The sequence below is a fragment of the Leptonychotes weddellii genome, chromosome X, assembly GCF_054177405.1.
Source record: "Leptonychotes weddellii isolate Sample4059 chromosome X, ASM5417740v2, whole genome shotgun sequence".
NCBI classification, from domain to species: Eukaryota; Metazoa; Chordata; class Mammalia; order Carnivora; family Phocidae; genus Leptonychotes; species Leptonychotes weddellii.
In genome coordinates, this window is record NC_138385.1 from 83,671,561 (window position 1) to 83,692,659 (window position 21,099).

At 40.2% G+C, this 21,099-nt stretch overlaps 1 long non-coding RNA gene and 1 pseudogene across 1 annotated transcript; both read right to left on the bottom strand.

Annotated features, from left to right (window-relative positions):
• Positions 1-3,048: 3,048 nt before the first annotated feature.
• On the bottom strand, positions 3,049-20,877 carry LOC102727005 (uncharacterized). Its single transcript, XR_014141506.1, has 3 exons — positions 20,750-20,877; positions 8,787-8,939; positions 3,049-3,289 (listed from the first exon to the last, which is right to left on the bottom strand). It is a non-coding gene; the product is annotated as an uncharacterized LOC102727005 (long non-coding RNA).
• LOC102725804 (protein CRIPTO3-like) lies at positions 4,454-5,245 on the bottom strand (annotated as a pseudogene).
• Positions 20,878-21,099: the final 222 nt, after the last annotated feature.

Sequence of the window (21,099 nt, forward strand, 5' to 3'; positions counted from 1 at the left end):
TTTTTGAAATTTAAACATTTTAATTGAATTATTATACATATATTCATATGGAATTATTGTATATAAAGTACCCAATGAATGTATTAATTAAATAATTTGACTGCTAAATGATCAGGAACTTGAAAATATCGTTGTTATGTAGTACTTCTGTAAATAACCAAGATTTCATTTTATTCAAACCAGAAAAACATTGGTATAGGCAAAAATGTGCAAAGCTATACATTATCATGGAGCATGTTAAATTAAATATACTTTGGGCACTCCTTTCCATTTACTGTCTTTTGTGAAACCAGTTTTCTGTGGTCCAATTTTATGGTACAAAAGATTTAGTAACTTTCCCAAGGTCACAAAAGCCTCGTTACTTGCTGAGATGTTGACTAGCCATTGCTTATTATTAAAATAATGAACTCTGTGGTCATTTCAGTCATTAGAATTACTTAGTCTGATTGATTCATGAATCACAAATCAAACATTTGGTGATTAACTATTTTAATAACTGAGGCAGTTTCCAAATACTCATGCTGGTTTTACCATGTCCTTTTTGTTTATAGGGCAAGAACTTAGTTATCTTAGTTCAATGGTATGACCACAAAACTTTCTTAACTATGAATACTTTTGATCTTTTATTTCTTTTTTCTTTTTTTTGTATTCTTCTATTTTTATTTTTTTATTATGTTATGTTAGTCACCATACATTACATCATTAGTTTTTGATGTAGTGTTCCACGATTCATTGTTTGCGTATAACACCCAGTGTTCCATGCAGAACGTGCCCTCCTTAATACCCATCACCGGGCTAACCAATCCCCCCACCCCCCTCCTCTCTAGAACCCTCAGTCTGCTCCGCTGAGGGACATAAAATATAGTTCTAATTATTGGGTCTTCATGTATGGAATCTTAACATGTTATTTCCTAACAGATTAGAAAATCAATAGGGGTTCAACCAGCTTTTAGCAGCCAGTTCAAGTTTTCTTGCAGGGATTTAAGAATGGATACACAATCCCAGGAGTGAAGGTGCCCTCTTTCCTTACCATGGCAATTCCCCTTTGTTGAACTTGCATTTCCACAAAGACGAAACCCACAGGGACTGCAGCAGGTCTGCGAGCAGCTGTGAAGAGCTTTATGGCTGCAGTAAAACCAAGATGCCTTGGACTTGTCTTGGCTTTTTTCACTTTGGTAAAACTAGTAAAAATGCTCGGACCTCTTATTTTTTCCTTCGATACACCTGTTTGTGTGTGCGCAGCATGAGTAGATCACTATACCTGCGTGGATTCCTCCAAAAGATAACCCTGAGACAACGATTTGGGCATATGTGGTTTATGAGTGGGTGACCCCAGGGAGCGTGGTGAAGGAGTTAGGAAAAAAGAAAAGAAAAGGTGCATTAGGGATTTATTTATTTGAGAGAGAGAGAGAACAAGCAGGAGGGGCAGAGGGAGAGGAAGAGAGAATCTCAAGCAGACACCACGCTGAGTGTGGAGTCTGACCCGGGTCTTGATTGCACGACCCCAAGATCATGACCTGAGACAAAAGCCAAGAATCGGTCACTTAACCCACTGTGCCACCCAAGGTGCATTAATGAGCAAGCTACTGTTGTGGCAAACTGCAGTTCAGTCCTGCTGGGCCCCCCCCGGGAGGCCACGTAGAACACAACTCAAAATTGTCTCACCGATCATTTACAAAACTTAGGTATTTCTTCCTTTGTGGCCTCCCTCCTGGCTGAAAGTAGCTCATGGGGGGTGTTAACCTTCAGGCACTTCCAGGCTGTGCCGCACAAGCAGGTCTCATTTCTGCAGCCAGAGATCGATCTCAGGCAGAGAAGGCACGGACTGTCGAACTGTCCACCCACGTGCAGCCGACTGCTGGGGTCGGCAGAAGGAACAGGGGGCAAAATCACCAAGAGCATCCACTATAGGCCCTAAGCGGGTGTCCTCTCTTTTTATTTAAAGTTCAAAAAAACAAGTCCAAGTCTTTCATGTTACATGAATTTCAAAGGTAAATATTTTTGTTTTAAATGATGAGTGTATAGAAGGAAATACTTGCAGTGTCCTACTTATTTCTATAAGCAGGGTTTTATTCTCTCAATTAAACTCCTTTGTCCTTATCGGTATGGGGAATATAGTTATAAGGTAAAACTGAGAATTTTTTCTCACAGCCAAAAGCCAAAATGAGAAAAATTCATTTTATCGTCAAAAACAAAGATTTCATAAGGGGTTTTTTTGGTTGTTTTTTCCCATTTTATTGGGCTTCCCAGTCTTATTCTTAACTTCTGGGATTTTTGTTGCGAATTCTTACCACAAGATGTCACTATTTTACCAGCCTAGTATCTGAATGCTTTTCTGAAACCCTTTAAAACTCTCTCCTGCTGGTTTCAATGACTTATTGAAACACATCCACTAACGTTGTCAAATTTTTTCTCATAGGGGAAGTTATAAATTTCCCTTGGAGAGTGGTGGTTCAAGATGGTGGCATAGGAAGGCCCTGAAACTCACTCCTTCCCATGAACACACCCAATCTACAGCGACATATAGAACAATTCTCTCTGAAAAAGACCTGAAAACTAGCTAAACAGCTCCTCCATAGCAAAATATTAAAAGGCCACATTGAGACAGGGAGGAGAGGCAGAGACTTGGTATTACCAAAGACCCCACCCCCAGGGTGGCTACCCACAAGTGCGAGGAATCATACAAATACGGAGTACATCCCTGAAGAGCAAGGGGTTTGAGCCCCATATCAGGCATTCCAACCTTTGGGACCTGCACTGCAGAAACAAGCCCCCCTCTCCAAATATCTGGCTTTGAAAACCAGTGGGGCTGACATCTAGGAGATCCAAAGGAAACTGAGACTCTGCCCTTAAAGGGCTTGCACACAAACTCACTGGCCCTGAGACCCCACACAAAGACAGCCGGTTGAAAAGTGCCTAGAACATATGTGAAGGATATTCAGTGGCTAAGCCCAAAGCATCTGCCTGAGGGGCAGGGGTCTATTGGAGCTCACTCCAGGCATGGAGTTAATAGTGGATACCATTTTTGCACTCTCCCTGTACCTTGCTAGCACTGCTTGCAGGTACACTCCAGTTTGGAACACTCCTGTGGGCCTGCTGAAAAAATGGTAAATTCCTGGGGCGCCTGGGTGACAAGGTCAGTTGAGCGTTGGACTCTTGGTTTCGGCTCAAGTCATGATCTTGGGATCGTGGGATCGAGCCCTGAGTTGGTCACCATGCTGAGTGTGGAGTCTGTTTGAAATTCTCTCTCCTTCTCCCTCTGTCCCTCGTGCTTGTGCGTACTCTCTCTCTAAAATAAAAAAATTAATCTTTAAGAAAAGAAATGGTAAATTCCTAGAAACATACAATCTTCCCAGACTGAATGATGACAAAATAGAAAATCTGAATAGACCAATCATCAGCAAGGAGATTGAATCCGTAATCAGATACTTACCAACAACCAGGACCAGACAGCTCAATGGTGATTTCTACTAAACATTTAAAGATTTAATATCTGTTCTTCTCAAATTTTTTTCAATACATTTCCCATTTTTATTGGGCATACTCATATACACAATGTATTTTATTTTATTTTTTTCAAAATGTCTTTTAAAATGGCTTTTACCATGTATCATTTTATCACCTGGTTTACAATTAAATATGTCGTGAACATTTTCTCTTTTACAAGAGTTAAAATACTTGCAAAGTATGGAGAAAACATAATTTATTAAGCTCTCTTGTTGGGGAAAGTTAGAATTTTTTTCCAAGGAGACTTCATTCTTTTTACAATGCACTGAGAAAAAAGGGGATGTCCTTGTCTTCTATAGCTTTTTACAGATGATAGAAACTTGCCTTTCAACTTAGCTTTTTGACTTGCTTCTCATGCTCATCTGATCACCAACCAAGTAATCCATTTTATTTTTTCCAATCTCTCTCCCATTTGCTTCCTCTTTTCTATCTAGCCTCCTTGGCGCACGTGCACAAACACACACACTTCCAGTACTTCAGAATCCTGTCCCTCACCTCTAATATCTGCCCCCTGCCCTCTCATCTGCTCCCTTTAAGGGGCTTCCTTTCTTTTCCTTTTAAAGATGAGGTCTTAATTGATTTTGATCAACTCTACTCCAAGCTTTATACTCAGTTCCACATTAGGAGTAGTCTTTAATAATCTAAAGAAAGAATTCAGTTGTTAAAGGAAAATAATAATAAGAAACCCTTGGTAGAAATACATGTATCAAGAAACATAGAACTTGGTCACAACGTAGATAAGGCTGACTTTTTTTTAAAGAAGTTTTTCGGAGAGGGCAGGGAGAGGAAAGTAGTTGGTACTTGAAGGCAATGTTAGGGACCATTATGAAAATCTATTCACTATTTCAGGGCAACTAACAAATGATCATCTCTCAGTAACAATACTGGAGCTACAGCCTTTATAGGTCCTGAAATGTGCATGACTGATAGTGCAAGCAAGTGTTCATCAATAGTAACTTTGCAGAGCAAGGCAGATGCCAGCTGGCAAAAAAGTGGTGCCCGAAGACAGTATGTTAATTCTGGAGCCCTGGAAACCAGGAAGTGCTCATCCATCACGTGGCCATCCGAAAGGGCAAAAGAGGGGACGACCCGCTTGCCACGACCTGGTAGAAATGTCTGAGGAAAGCAGTGAAGCTGGCCATGCCAGCATTTACACATGGAACATTTCTTGGGCAGCCAGGGGTCATGGGACACAGACTCACGGTTCTCTTTGCCCCAATCATGCTCACAGTTCCAGCCATAGGAGGAGGGGGGGCAGGCACAGAAGGACAAAAGCGTGCCAGTTCCCCCACTCAGGCAGTAGGTTTTGTTTAGCTCCTTAGTGTCCTGGATTCCTATGGACAGCACAGACTGGAAAGGCCAATGACAAACAGCAGGCTCCTGCTGGGACTGAATGCTGTCATCTCTTAAGGCCATGTCTCCCTGAGAGGGAAGTGCAAATTCACAGTAGCCCAGCCCAGCAACTAATTCCAGTTCAGCGGCTTTGGAAATGGCCATGATCAAAATCACGCTGGAGGAGAGGCGCCCCATCTTTCTGTGGTCCATAGCTCTTTAGCTGGGGACTCGGCCTTCCTGGGGACTCTCCCTCCTCAACTGTTCTTCTCAAACATTTCCAAGAAAAACTGAAGAGGAGGAAATGCTTCCAAACTCATGTTACGAGGTCAGCATTACCATGGCACCAAAATCAGACAAGGACATCCCAAGAAAGGAAAACTGCAGACTAACATCCCTGATAAACATTATGAAAAATCCTCAAAAATATTAGCACACTGAATTCAACAATACCTTAAAAAGATCATATAAAACCACAATCAAGTGGGATTCATTCCAGGATACAAGGATGTTTGAACATGTGAAATCAATTGACATGATACACCACATTAACAGAATGAAGGATAAAAATCATATGATAATTTCAGTAGACACAGAAAAAGCATTTGATAAAATTCAACTTCCACTTATGATAAAACTTTCAACAAAGCAAGTATATAAAAAATATATCTCAACATAATAAAGGCCACATATGGCAAGCCCACAGCTCACATCATAACCAACAATGAAAAGCTGTAAGGTTTTTCTCTAAGATCAGAAGTAAGACAAGGATGCCTACTCTTTCCACTTTTATTCAACATAATATTGGAAGTCCTAGTCAGAGCAATTAGGCAAGAAAAAGAAACAAAAGTCATCTAAAATGGAAAGGAAGAAGTAAAACTGTTACTATTCATAGTCAACGTGATCTTATATGTAGAAAACCCTAAAGACTCCACCCAAAACTGTGAGAATAAACAAATTCAGCAAAGTTGCAAGATACAAAATCAATATACAAAAATCCGTTGCATTTTATACACTAACAATGAACTATCAGAAAGAGAAATTAAGAAAACAATCTCACTTCCAATTGCATCAAAAACAATAAAATACCTAGAAATAAATTTAACGGAGGAGGTAAAATACCTAGATACCGAAAACTACAAGACACTGATAAAAGGAACTGAAAAGACAGAAATAAATGGAAATATATTTGTGCCCATGGATTGGAAGAATTAATATTGTTAAGATGTCCATACTACCCAAAGCAATCTACAGATTCAATGCAATTCCTATCTAAATTCCAATGACATTTTTCACAGAAACAGTACAAACAATCCTAACATGTTTATGGAAACACAAAAGGTCTCAAATAGTCAAAGCAATCTTGAGGAAGAAGAACAAAACTGGAGGCATCATGCTCCTTGATTTCAAACCATTGTACATAGCTCTAGTTACCACAACAGTGTGGTATTGGCGTAAAAACAGACACGCAGACCAATGGAACAGAATAGAGACTCCAGAAGTAAACCCATGTACATGCGTTCAATTAATTTACAACAAAGGAGGCAAGAATATACAATAGGGAAAGATGTAAATGGTGCTGGGAAAGCTAGAGAGCCACATGCAGAAGAATGAAACTGGATCACTATCTCACACTATACACACAAATTAACTCAAAATGGATTAAAAACTTGAATGTAAGTCCTGAAACCATAAAACTCCTAGCAGAAAATATAGGCAATAGGCTCCATGACATCAGTCTTGGTGATAATTCTTTGGATTTGACACCAAAGCAATGGCAACAAAAGCAAAAGTAAACAAATGGGACTACATTAAAAAGCTTCTGCACAGCAAATGAAACCACCAACAAAAGAGAAAGGCAACCTACACAATGGGAGAAGATATTTGCAAATCACATATTCAAAAAGGGTTAATATTCAAAATATACAAAAAAACTCATACAACTCGATATTAAAAAACCCAATTAAAAATGGGTACAGGATCTGAAGAGACATTTTTCCAAAGCAGACATACAGATGGCCAATAGACACATGAAAGATGCTCAACACCACTCATCATCAGGGAAATGCAAATCAAAACCACAATGAGATATCACCTCACTCCCATCAGAAAGGCTATTATCAAAAAGACAAGAAATAACAAGTGTGGGTGAGGATATAGAGAAAAAGGAACCTTTGTGCACTGTTAGTGGGAATTTAAATTGGCGTAGCCACCGTGGAAAACTGTATAAAAGTTTCTCAAAAAAACTAACAATAAACTACCATATGATCCAGCAATTCCATTTCTGGGTATTTACTCAAAGAAAACAAAAACACTCATTCAAAAAGGTGCATGCACCCCTATGGTCACTGGAGCATTATTAACAATAGCCAAAACATGGAAGCAACCTAAGTGTCCATCAATAACTGAATGCATAAAAAAATGTGGTGTGTACACACACACACACACACACACACACACACTCTGGAATACTACTTAGCCATAAAAAAGAATGAAATCTTGCCATATGTAACAACGTGGAGGGACCTTGAGGGCATTATATTAAGTGAAATCAGTCAAAGATAAATACCATATGATTTCACTGATATGTAAAAATCTAAAAACCAAATGAACAAGTAAAACAAAATTCACAGATCCAGAGAACAGACTGGTGATTGCCACAGTGGAGGGGTTTGGAGGTTTAGGTGAAATGAGAGAAGGGAGTCAAGAGGTACAAACTTCCGGTCTAAAATAATTAAGTCATGGGGAGGTAACAAACAGCACGGTGAGTATACTCAACAATATTGTATTGCATATTATGTAACTTTGTATGGTGACAGGGGAAAACTGGACCCATTATGGTAATTATTTCACAGCTTATACAAATACTGAATCATTATGCTGTTCCTCTGAAACTAATATAACATATGTCTATTATATCTCAACATATAAAAAAGATATTTTGGTTTAAGGGAAAAATTTTCACTTGAAGAAAGATTAAATTACAAATGATCTGGTCATCTTTCACCAAATCCAGAACCTTCCAGAGACTTTGAAATAATCACCCCACCACCATGCACATTGGGCAGATACAATTATCATCGTTAACTTATTTTTCTTTTTCATTATCTGCTTCATTCTATGCTTTTAAGATTTACAAAACCATCTTTTAATTCATCACTTCTCAAATATTTCAAATACACTTGATCCTTGAACAATATGTGGGTTAGGGGTGCCAACTCTCCGTGCAGTCTGAAATCCACATATAATTTTTGACTCCCCCAGAACGTAATTACTAATAGCTTGCTCTCGACCGGAAGCCTTACTGATAACACAAATGGTTGATTAACACATTTCTCGTATGTTATATGTATAATTTGCTATATTCTTAAAATAAAGTGAGCTAGAAAAAAGAAAACATTGTCAAGAAGATCATAAAGAGAAAATACAGTACTGTATTGTATTTATCAATATTGGAAATCTATATTATCTGTTCACAAGATGAATCATCTGTGAGTACCTACATCAATATTATCTGCTATGATATAAATCAGTACGGATGTTATATGTATTACTAACGTGAGACACTAAAAATGAAAAGATAATGTGAAAAGGAAATTCATATTTATTTACAGGTATAACACTTCATGCATTGATAATGCAGAAGCAGCAATAGGACTGCTGTCCGGTAGGCTACTGTAATTGATACAATTGCTTCACGGTAGCCTCGCCTACACACTAATGAATGAATTGTCATAAAATTTTTATGGCATGCACTATTACAGTCATATTCATAATATAATATTGGAAATAGTTATTTTAAAAAAAACACTCATCTGTGATGAAAGGCTGAAATGTTTCTCCAATCATGAGATGCATCTTGTATGTTAATGTAGTTCTTTGAAAGCAAAGTTAGAAAACAGTAAGAAAATGAACACATTATTAATTTTATATTAAATATCACTCACCTTATGCCTATGGAAGGGTAGGCTAACCACGTCCATACACGACTTACACACGAGGTTCTACACTTAGGCAATGATGATGGTGAAGACACAAAATGTCCCATACATTTCTTGCTGTACAGTTGTGAGATTTTCATATGAAGACACTCAACACACCTACACAACAGATAAGTTTATTTACTATATGGCGTGATGATTATTTACCATTCATTAAGTGGAAGTGGACCATCACAGAGGTCTTCATCCTTGTCTCTTCACACTGAGTGGGTGGAAGAGGAGGAGGAGGAGGAGGAGGGGTTGGTCTTGCTGTCTGAGAGGTGGCAGACGAAGAGGTTGAGGTGAAAGGAGGGGCAGGAGAGGCAGGCACACTCAGTGTAACTTTATAGAAACACATGGCACTACATTTGTATCTTTGGGGTAAATACCCAGTAGTGATCTGAAGGGGCACCTGCACCCCAGTGCTCATAGCAGCAATGTCCACAACAGCCAAACTGTGGAAGGAGCCGAGCTGTCCATCAACAGACGAATGGATAAAGAAGATCACACAATGGAATATTACTCAGCCATCAGAATGGATGAAATCTTTCCATTTACATCGACGTGGATGGAACTGGCGGGTATTATGCTGAGTGAAATAAGTCAATCAGAGAAAGACAATTATCATATGGTTTCACTCATATGTGGAATATAGGAAACAACACAGAGGATCGTAGGGGAAGGGAGGGAAAACTAAATGGGAAGTCATCAAAGAGGGAGAAAAACCATGAGAGATTCTTAACTCTAGGAAACAAACTGAGGGTTGCTGGAGGGGAGGTGGGTGGGGGAATGGGGTAACCGGGTGATGGGCATTAAGGAGGGCAGGCGATGTGATGAGCACTGGGTGTTATATGCAACTGATAAATTGTTGAACACGATGTCTGAGACTAATGACGTACTATATATTGGCTAATTGAATTTAAAAAGATACATGGCAATTTCTGTCTGACTTTTTTGCTGTTTCATTTCTCTGAAAATGTTTCTATATGGTACCAATCCTTCCACTGTGCACTTTAGTCACAGTGCCCACATCATAGAGGGGTCCTTCTGCCAGACTGTCTAATGTCCGTTTGTTTTCTGCTCTGCTACCTCCAGGTCTTCTTCTCCGTCGTCTGGCACTCCTTGGGGAGCACTCATCTCCATCAAGTCATCTTCTGTTCACTCCTCTGGTGTGGTGTCTGTTAGCTCTTGAACTTCTCCAAGACCCATATCTCGAAACCCTTCACATCCCAACTTTCTTGCCATAGCTACACTCTCATTCATGATTTCCCTGACTGGCTCTTTAGAAATCCTGGGAAGTCATGCAAAACATCTGGACACAGTTTTATTCAGCAGGAGTTTATTGTTTCAGACTGATGGCTTTCGTGGATTTTCCTACAACGATGGCATCTTCAGTGGTGTAATCCTTCCAGACTTTCATGATGTTCTCTCTGTCTGGGTTCTCTTACATAGCATTGACAATACTTCCCATAGAGTATGTGTGTAATGAGCTTTAAAGGTCTTTATGACCCCCTGATCTAGAGGCTGAATTAGAGAGATTGTGTTTGGGGGCAAGTAGACCACTTTGATGCCTTTGGTGTTGAACTCATGGGATTCTAGGTGACCAGGGGCACCGTCCAATGTCAAAAGAACTTTAAAAGGCAATACCTTAAAAGGCAGGGTACTTTCTGACTTCAAGGACAAGCATCGATGGAATGAATCCAGAAAAACTGTTCTCGCTGTCCAGACCTTCTTGTACAACCCACAGACTGGCAGCTGATGTTCATCTGTTCCCTTCAAGGTTCTGGGGTTAGCAGCTTTATAGATAAGGACAGTCCTGACCATAAACCTGACTGCATTTGCACAAAACAGTAGTTAGCCTATCCCTTTCTGCCTTGAATCCTGGTGCTCGCTTCTCGTCCTTATTAATAAATGTCCTTTATGGCTTTTTTTCCAGAATAGAGCACCTTTGTCCGCATTAAAAACCTGTTCAGGCAGATATCCTTTCTCCTCAATGACTTCCTTCCTTCCTTCCTTCCTTTCTTCCTTCCTTCCTTTCCTTCCTTCCTTCCTTCCTTCCTTCCTTCCTTCCTTCCTTCCTTCTTTTCTTCAAGGGAGAGAGAGAGAGAGCGTGCAGGCATGTGAGTGGGGGGCGGGGAGGAGCAGAGGGAGGGGGAGAGAGAGAGAGAGAGAATCTTAAGTAGGCTCCATGCCCAGCACAGAGCCCATCGCAGGGCTCAATCCCACAACCCTGAGATCATAACCTGAGCCAAAATCAAGAGTCGGACACTTAACTGACTGAGCCACCCGGGCGTCTCCACCCCCCTCCCCAGTGATTTTCTTAATGTCATCTGGGAACTGTCTCTTGGTTGACAGAAGCTACTTCTCCTGTTATCCTGACATGTTTTAGGTCAGACCACTTTCTAAATTTATCAAACCATCCTTTGCTGGTATTAAATTCTCTAGCTTTAGATCCTTCACCTTCCCTTTGCTTTAAGTGGTCATATAATGTCTTCACTTTTTCTCCAATCATATTAGAGTCTATAGATACGCTTTTCTTATAGCAGTCCCGCACCCACAAAGAAGCTGCATTTTCAATACAAGATAGAAAGGTATTTTGCCAAAAGTGCAAGGTTTTCGTGCGTGCTGGCAGAGCTGCTGTGATGGCGTCATGCATTTCCTTTTCTTTTTTTGCAATGGTCCTTCATGCCGGATTCATTTATCTTGCACTGGTGAGGCACCCGCAGCTGCAGACCCCCATCTGTGGTACGTACCAAGCAATTCAACCTTTTCTTGTCCTGTTATGACTTTGCTCTGCTTCTTGGGAGCACCTGCAGCATCCTTAGTGGCACTTTGTAAGGATCCCCTGGTGTTCGTCAAAGTTTACGGTATTTTACTAAACACGATGAAAAATACGGGAGACCCACGAGAGATCACTTTTTACCGCAATAAGCAATTTCCTGCAGAGACAAACTGCTCACACAGAGATGATTAGCATCACACTGTTTTAAGCAGATACCGGCAACACTTGAGCTCACCGCCATAGTAACAGGAGGTGGTGATGAAATTACTACAGTGGTTCACCATGTACTATAGTTAATTTTATGCACTTATGATTTAATACCGTGCTTTTACGTTTGTTTACATTTCTCCTGGCTGTAAATGGCACCGTGTATGGTCTGTAAGCGTGTGTGTACGTTTTGCTACATTTTAACTTTTTATAATAGATTTCCATATATCTTATGGTGGTAAATGATAAAACAGACAAGTATCTGCATATATTTTAAGCATTTGTGACAGACCTTTTTCTTTTTCTCTCTCTATATTGCCAGGCTATGTGGTTCATCTGCTGGTTTTTTCAGATTGTCGCTAATCTCCAAAGATTTTTCCAATGCATTTATTGAAAAAAATCCGTGTGTAACTGGGCCCCGTGCAGTTCATACCCATGTTGTTCAAGGGGTCAACTGTACAACCCCACATGAGGTGTTTCTGGAAAATTCCTTTTGGATTTCAATTTCGCTAGCGAAAGGGGAGCTCTTATGAAGCCTGGATGAGCATATCCCACATGCACTACAAAGAAGCAGGCAGAGGCTGGACTCCTTCACAACCAAGCAACGATTTCATTAACGCTGACCACTCTTGGGTTTACAGGTCCTCTCCAGGAGGTTTTCATGCAGAATCCATTCTTGATAGCTGCTCTATAACTATATTTCCTCTACCTACAGAGGCAAAGGAGTTTAATTTGGAATACAAAAGCCTCCTTATGGAAACAGACTAAGGCCTGCAAATATTTGATTCAGTCACCTCTTTGTTTAGAACAAATACTTGCCCTTTGAAATTCATGTTACATGAAACACTCTGATTCGCGTCTTTTCAAACAGAGGACAAAACTTTGGGGATAAGACATCGTGAGATGCACGCTGATGGTTCATAGGAGCCAGTATAATAGAGAAAAAATGGTCTGTGGGCTTCAAGTCGTGGCCAGAGGCCACACTTTTCTGGCATTTGCTAGTGTTGTATATTTGTTTATTTTTTTCCCTCTCTTCAAATCTCATTTTCTTCATTCTGTGTGTGTAGTAATAATACCATCCTTCCGTACAAGTTAGAAAGTGTATCAGTGTCCTGCTGCGGTAACAAATTATCACAAAATGTAGTGGTTTCAAACAACACCAGTTTGTTCTCTTACAGTTCTGAAGGCCGGATGTCCACAATCAGTTTCATTGGGCAAAAGTCAGAGATTCAGCAGGCCTGTTTCCCTCCGGTGGTTCTAGCAAAGAATCCATTCCTTGCCTCTTTCAGCTTCTGGAGCCTGTCAGAATTTGCTGCCTTCTCTGGCCCATGGATTCTTGTTCTGTCTTCAAAACCAGCAGCATAGCATCTTCAAATTTCTCTCTGGTTCAATCTTCACATCATCTTTTCTCTCAAAGGACTCTTTTGACTTCATTGGACACACCCACATAATCCAGCATCACCTCCCCATCTCGATCCTTAATTAAATAAAACGTGCAAAATCTCCTTTGCCATCGAAGTAGCGTTTGTAAGTTCCAGGGATTCGGCCCAGAGGGAACCAGTATTCAGCAGACCACAGAAATGTCCTATGTACAGGCCCCACCACTGACAAGGTGGACAATAAATAGAACCCTGTGTGTTAAAACAGGACAGGAAAGGGGCTCCTGGGTGGCTCAGTTGGTTGAGCGACTGTCTTCGGCTTGGGTCATGAATCTGGAGTCCCAGGATCGAGTCCCGCATCGGCTCCCTGCTCGGCAGGGAGTCTGCTTCTCCCTCTGACCCTCACCCCTCTCATGCTCTCTCTCTCTATCTCATTCTCTCTCTCAAATAAATAAATAAAATGTTTAAAAAAAATAAAATAAGACAGGAAGGGTTCATTTAGCAGTGTGGTGCTGTGTCAGTGAATGACTCAGTGATAAAATGATATTTTCCGCAATCTGGGTTTAGTGAACGGCCATAGGCATTTATTTTTCAATATCTACTCGGGCAAGAGATTGATTTATAAGAAAAATAAAGTCATTTAAGTCAGTCTTCAAATATACTGTGTAGAATAAGTTGTGTATTCCCTCCGTTAAATTGAATCATTTTCATTCTCTCTTCGCTATTACAATAAAAGGAAGTCAGCGTGTTTTTACAGATCTACTTCTAACTTACTGGTCAGCAAAAACACTGTGTATCTGTGTGGGCTTTTTAATAGTGCTTTCTTTTGTTCTTCCAATCAGGCAGGGCACGGGGTGTCTATAACCCAGTTTCATAGGGAAAAAAGTTTGTGTATCTATGGAGGAAAAATTAGATAAAGATACAAAGTTTTCATCTCATTATTTTCATTTCGTATTGTCATATCTTATTGACATTTTCTGTGTTATCTAATCTTGAACATACTTGAAGCTATTATTTAAAAAAAATAAAGGACAACATTTTGTCAGCACTTCAACTTATGTGGAATAATTATATTGAAGAGACTATCATTTTAATACTTCAGTTTTGCACCGAGTTTAAATTATGGATTTCACCAATATGCAATTAATTGAAGTAGAGACACCTGCAAACTAATGTCATCAAATCAAGTGTGTAAGTAAAATGTACACTTAAGTGAAGTGGCCTATCTTCCTATATTCACATATTGTATAGTTCAGAAGGCAGCAGAATTAAATAATGCTCAATTTGGAACAGGCTATTTAATGAATTGCAATCTTTGGGAGACCTAGGCAACAAAATTCATTCCAGGTGGCTGAGCAAGGCATATTTTAAGCAATCTTGCGTCTCTTGAATGCTCACTGCCATGTGAACCTACCATTCACATGCTTTCATTAACTGTGCTTAATAATAACTAGTTGCTTGGGGCGCCTGGACGGCTCAGCCGATTAAGCTTCTGACTCTTGGTTTCAGCTCAGCTCATGAGCTCAGGGTCATGAGATCATCAAGCCCCACGTTGGGCTCTGCCCTCAGCACAGAGTCTGCTTGAGATTCTCTCTCTCCCTCTCCCTCTCCCTCTCCCTCTGCCCCTCCCTGGCTCTCTTTCTCTCTCTCTCTCTCTCAAATAAATAAATAAATCTTTAAAAAAAATAGTAACTAGTTGCTCAAATTTCCTAGACCAGTGGTTCTTTTTTACAAAAGAATTCAGATAAAATGGGATCTAGTGAAGGTCCATGAATCCCCTGAAATTGTGTAAGTCATTGTATGTACGTACACACACTTTTCTGTGGTGTGGTTGAACCTACCAGTGGATAGCCAATAGCCATTCTCCCCTTGTTCTTGTTACTACAAACACAGATTTTATTCTGTCTGAAAGGTGCTTGTCCAAAGAGTGCATGTGTCTGTTTTTCCACTTCTCCTGTAGCTGGGGTTGTCCAGTAAGAATTAAGTGCAAGTTGTTGATGAGACTTTCCGTCTGTAAGAATGAACAGATAGTCAGCATGTGTCCTTTGTTCTTTCATCTTTCCATTCGTTCTCCTTTTCACTACCTGGAATGCAGATGTAATGGCTGGAATGCCAGCAGTCGTCTTGGGACTTTAAAAATGTCAGGTAAATATAATATTTTTAATATTTTTGTACTGAGGTAAAATTTATGTACAGTGAAACTTTCAGATCTTAAGTATACTGTTCACTAAGTTTAACAAATGCATATCAAGATCCACAATATTTCCATCACCCCCAAAAGATCTCTCATGCTCTCTCTTAGTCAATCCTCATATCTCACCTAAGAAGCAACCACTCATTTGTCTTTCCACAGATTTTGTCTATTTAGAATTTCACGGAAAGGAGTCATACAGTGTATACTCTTTTTTGCATCTAGCTTCCTACACTTAGCATAATATTTTTGACAATCATTCAAGTTGCTGTGTATCAGTAGTTGTCTTAGTTTGCGATTTTATAACAAACTCCATAGATTGGGTGGCTTAAACAGCAAATACTTATCTTTGATAGATCTAGAGGCTGGGAAGTCCAAGATCAAGATGCCAGCAGATTCAGCATCTGGTGAAAGCCCTCCTCCCAGTCTGCAGGTTGGTTGCCTGGCCGTATCCTCCTTCGGCCGAGAAGGAACATCTCTCTCCAGTTTCGTCTTCTGAATGCACTAGCTCCATTTATGAGTGCTCCCTGGCCATGACCCAACTAGCTGCTGAAGGCCTCACAACCATGTACCATCACACTGAGAATTAAAGCTTCAACAGATAACTTTTGGGGGGACACACACACATTTGGTCCATAGCAATAGTTCATTCCCTTTTTTTTTTAGAGCTGACTAGTATCTTATGATATGAATATACCACAGTTCCTTCATTTTTCTGTGGAGAATCATCTGGCCAGTTTCCAGATCTGGGCTATTGCAAATAAAGCTGCTAGGCACACGCATGTACAGGTCTTTATGTGGATATACGGTTTCATTTCTCTTGGATAAATAAAAAGGGTACAATGGCTGGGTCAGAGGGTAGGTATATGTTTATCAAAGGACTGCCAAACAGTTTTACAAAGTGGCTGTAAAATTTTACCTTCCCATAAGCAATGTCCTCACTAACATTTGGTGTTGTCAAGCTTTTTTATTTCAGTCATTCTAGTGCATGTGCGGTGGTATGTGATTGAGTTTTAAATCTGTGATTCCCTAATGATTAAAGATACAGAAGTCTTTTTCAGGCGATTATCGGACATTGCATTTTTAATGCAATCTTGGGGTAGAGAGCGAGACTTTCAAGGGACACAATCCACTAACAATAGTACTCGCTTAACCCACTTTTAAAGGACAGTGGGTATTGTTAACTGTTTAACGGGGCTTGCAAGTTTTAAGGAAGAACTGAAATGCTTTGAAGAATATTGGGGTCTTTGCGGTAGAAAGGGAGAGAGAAAAGAGACTGGGGGTTACTGGAGGCCAAAAGAGACTTTGGGGTAAAACAATGAGAATTTCATTGGGGGTTTTAAGTGAGTTCTTCGGTGAAGTGTGTGGTATAAAAGAACACTCTTCTCCATCATACAAATCTCAAGAAAGACTACGTTATTTGCTTGTGCAGGAGTGAGCAAACTACCGCTAGTGGACCAAATCTGGGCTGCCGCCTTTTTAAAATGAAAGCAATTTTCCTGGAACATAGCCACACTCATCTGTTTATATACTGTCTGGGGCTGCTTTCCTATTACAACCACAGAGTTGAGTAGTTGCAACAGAGATTGTATAGCCTGCAAAGTTGAAAGCGTTTACTATCTGGCCCTTTACAGGAAACAATTGTGAACCCCTGTAGCACTAAATGGGGGCTGTTTGGGGGGATGGGGGGGGAGGAGCTGCAATGTAGTGCTGGGTACTAGGTCAACATGGGAGGGGGCTAAGAATTTTGGAGGCTGGATCCGCTGGGTTCCAAACCCAAGGAAGAACATTTGTAGATTCTCGTGGCTTAGCAGCCAAGAATTTGAATGTGTACCTAGGGATGTCGCCGGGTAAAGAGCAGTTAGCGGGCTTCTTTTTTAAATTCCTCTTTCGCTTTGCTACTATACTCGGCTGTACGCAGTAATTTCGATTGACATAGTCCTTACATCCTAAGCTAGATGATACTGATGTGAAGGGACGTGAAAAATCACATGGTCAAGAAGAAGAACGCAAAACAACAGCCAGTACTGACCAGTGCACACCATCCAAATCCCTTGGTCTGATTTCACATTAACTAAGCAGTTAAAGAAATCACTTTCTTCAACTCATTCATGGATTAAAGGGCAAACACAGATATATGCTCTTTGACCAACTGTAGCTCTCTCTATGAAATAAAAACATTGACTTCCTGATTCAAATTGGTTTCATGTGGCCTTGGAGGTATGAGCCTGTTTGCTGTGGGCCTAATCACTCTTACATAAGCTAACGGCAAGTACTGAAATTTAAGAAAGGCCCCAGGGGCCAGCAAGAAGACTATAGCACTGGGGTCCGATGGGACAGGGATGGAATCTGCAAAGTTTACTAGTTTTGTGACTTGGAGAAAGTGATCTCATCTCTCTGAGCCTCCCAATTTGGCTTGCTCTATTAAATGAAATAGTATATTGAAAACCTTAACCCGGGGCCAAATATATTAAATGCTTTACAAACAAATTCCCCTGCGTCATCTTCTATGTGTAGGGCCAAGAGACCGCACTTTGAACAATGCTACTATAGGCTGAATTGTGTCCTGTGTGCCCCCCACCACCCCAGAATTCATACATTGAAATCCTTACTCCCAGGATGATGGTACTTAGAACTTGGGACCTTTGAGAGGTAAATGTGTTTAGATGGAGTTTGAGAGTAGGGCTCATGAGGGGATTAGTGCCCTCATAAGAAGAGACACTAGAGAGTTGGTGCTCTCTCTCTCTCTCTGCACATGTGCAGAGAAGAGGTCACGTGAGCACCCAGTGATGTGGCTGCCGCCTACAGGCCAAGAGAAGAAATCAGAGAACCTACCTTGCCAACACCTCGATCTCAGACTTCCCAGTCTGGAGATCTGTGAGAAAAAGAAACGTGTGCGGTTTAAGACACCCCAGTCTGTGGTATTTTGTTATGGTGGCCTGAGCTGACTAAGACAAACAATGACCCAATGAAGCTGTTTGGAAAAGCTCGCTCAATTCCCACTTATCTCCATTCCTCAGGATTTTATGGTGGATGTGGTAATTTAAGGCGCTATCTCAATAATTTGTACTTTTACAATGTCTGCAAGAGAGAACACTCACCAGCTATTCACTGCCCTATCATTCTGTACTGATTCAGTATTTTTTTTAATCTTTTGAGATATTTCAAGCCATTAGGAGATACTTTAAATTTCAAAGTGTTGCGCTTCAAACTGTGTTTTATTGCAAGGCCAAGGAAAGATGAGAGTCGTGTTTGGGCTAAGGACATAATGGATTGGGAGGGTTATGTGGGCCCGATTTTTCCTTTTTAATAGATATATATATATATTTTAGAGCACTTTTAGGTCCACAGCAGTACTGAGCACAACAGCGTCCACATACACCCTTTGTCCCCCGAAAGGCATGGCCGCTCCCATCATCTACATCCCCCAGCAGAGCGGCACATTTGTTCCAACTGATGAAGCTACAGTGACGCATCACTAACACCCAGTTAGGGGCTCACTCTGGTGGTGTACATTCTATGAATTTGAACATATAATGACACGTGTCCACCACTGTATCATACAGAGCAGTTCCACAGCCCTAAAAATCCTCTGTGCTCTGCCTCTTCATCCCTCTGGGCCACAATTTTAGAGAAGTTTAGGGATTCTAATTGAGGATTGTAGTGAAAGAATGTCTGATTCAAAGCTCCAAGTTCCTAATAACTATGTGCTGCTGTTTTGTCAATAAATAGGATTTTGTTCAGTAGCCGCCAGCTCAGGGAGTTTCAGGCGTATTGGTTTGGATATGGGATTTCAAAAGCTCAGAGTACTAGCTGGGAATATATTTCCTACTTTTGCCAGTTAGTGTTCACATTCAATGAAAAAGCTTTGTTCAGATTTTTTTGGTTTACTCCTCCCCCCGCCCCTTTTCTATCAGAGCCTAGACATAACACTGAGGCCTGGTCATGACAGAAGGTGATTGAGATAAGCCTGAAACTTGCCACAAAATACCGGTGATTTATCACTTAATGAGTTAGGTGGAAACAGAGTCTTCATTCATGTCTAAATGGTTCACATAAATTATACAGAAATTTGCTCTTGCATGAAAAAAAAAAAGCTCTGTGAAGTGCAGGAGGGTTGTATGTTAGAATGTGGTCCCCCCATTCTGCTCCTACTGTGCACTAAAATAAAATTTTAAATACCTGCTTTTTAAATAGAGCATGCAGAGGGGGCCAACGTCTGGTGGAGGAAAAGGCCAGAAACATTGGCAGCCTCAGGAGAGCTGCAAGTTTCCCTGAGAAGGTTAGAAAATGGATCCTAACTCCACCCATGGAGTGTAAACTCCAGGAAGGCAGGGATTTGTCCTGTTCACTGATCTATCGCAGGGTCCAGAGCAGTATTTGAAGGGAGAGGCTCATCAATCAGTATTTGGAAATGAAGGAACAGAAAAAGAAGGAAAGCACATGCATTTGTTTGGAAAGAGACATTTTTTCCTAACCTTAAATACCAGAAAAAAAGTTTTAAGATTTCTTTCCATTTTTTTTTTTTTTTTACAATAAAAGGAAGTGAATGTGCAAATTAATGCCTTTCATATGGCAGGAAGCTTCCTTTGGCCATTTGTTATACAGGCTCTTGCTTAAAAATAATCCGAGAAAGAATGCAACATTAAGATATTTTAATGTACTGAAACTATATCTCGGAAACTGAGCAGGGCTGGCCTCATAGGCATGGGGCCCATGCAGCAGCATAGGGCAGCGCTCCGTGTTTAGAAGGACTTGGTTTAAAGCTCTGCTGTTGCCATTTTGAAACTGATAAAAGTTCAGAACAAGAAGTCCCACAGTTGCATTTTGTGTTGGGCTCAACAAACTATGTAGCTAGTCATAGAGCTGAGTTCATATATTACAAGGTCATTAAACACTCATTTATTAGAATCGAGTTTAGGGGAGCTAAAAGAATGTATATAAAAATAAAAATTTTCAGTTCTATAATTGGTTAGGAGTCCAGTACCCACATAAGATAGCTCTAGACAATCTAGAAGTCTCTAGAAATGGGCAAATAGTTCCATAATTTGGGAGAAAAGAAACAAAAAGCTGACAAAATTTAGGTATCATAAAACGACATGATGTCTTGCTTGGTGCCCATTTTCTCCCTATTCCCTAACCTTCTTCACTTAGACTTATAATTTAAAAGATAGAAATGTAGAGGAATATAAAGAGATGTCTCTGATTGTAGATTCTCCCAGCATCTCACAAAAATATTCTCATGAATATTCACCGATAATAATAACTAAAAAAAGAGCTTAAAGACAAAAAGAGGTTACTAACAAAATCTGGGTGGAATTTCTCACAATGCTATGGCTTAGAAGCTGGATAAAGAAAAAAAATCTCTTACCCATGCTTTGGTTCATTAGACAGAGCAACCTAGACTGAAGATGGGAAGACATTTTATTCCTCTTCCACTCTGGTCTGGTGCCTGAGAGATACAGGATCTATACCAATAAGAAAACTGGGTGGGCATTCATCTATTAAGAGAAAAAAAAAAAAAAGGAAATGCAACACATCATTAATGTTCCTTAGTCTGAGGTTTTTCAATTATCAGTTGTCTGAACTACATTTAAGGCAAGTTATGGGTTTAAATTAGACTTGGTAAGAAGTGTTTGTAAATTGCTCAGTGAAGATGCTAGCTGCGCTAGCAAAGTGAATGTTTTGTTGTGAAAATGAAGGAGTCTGACTTGAATTCTA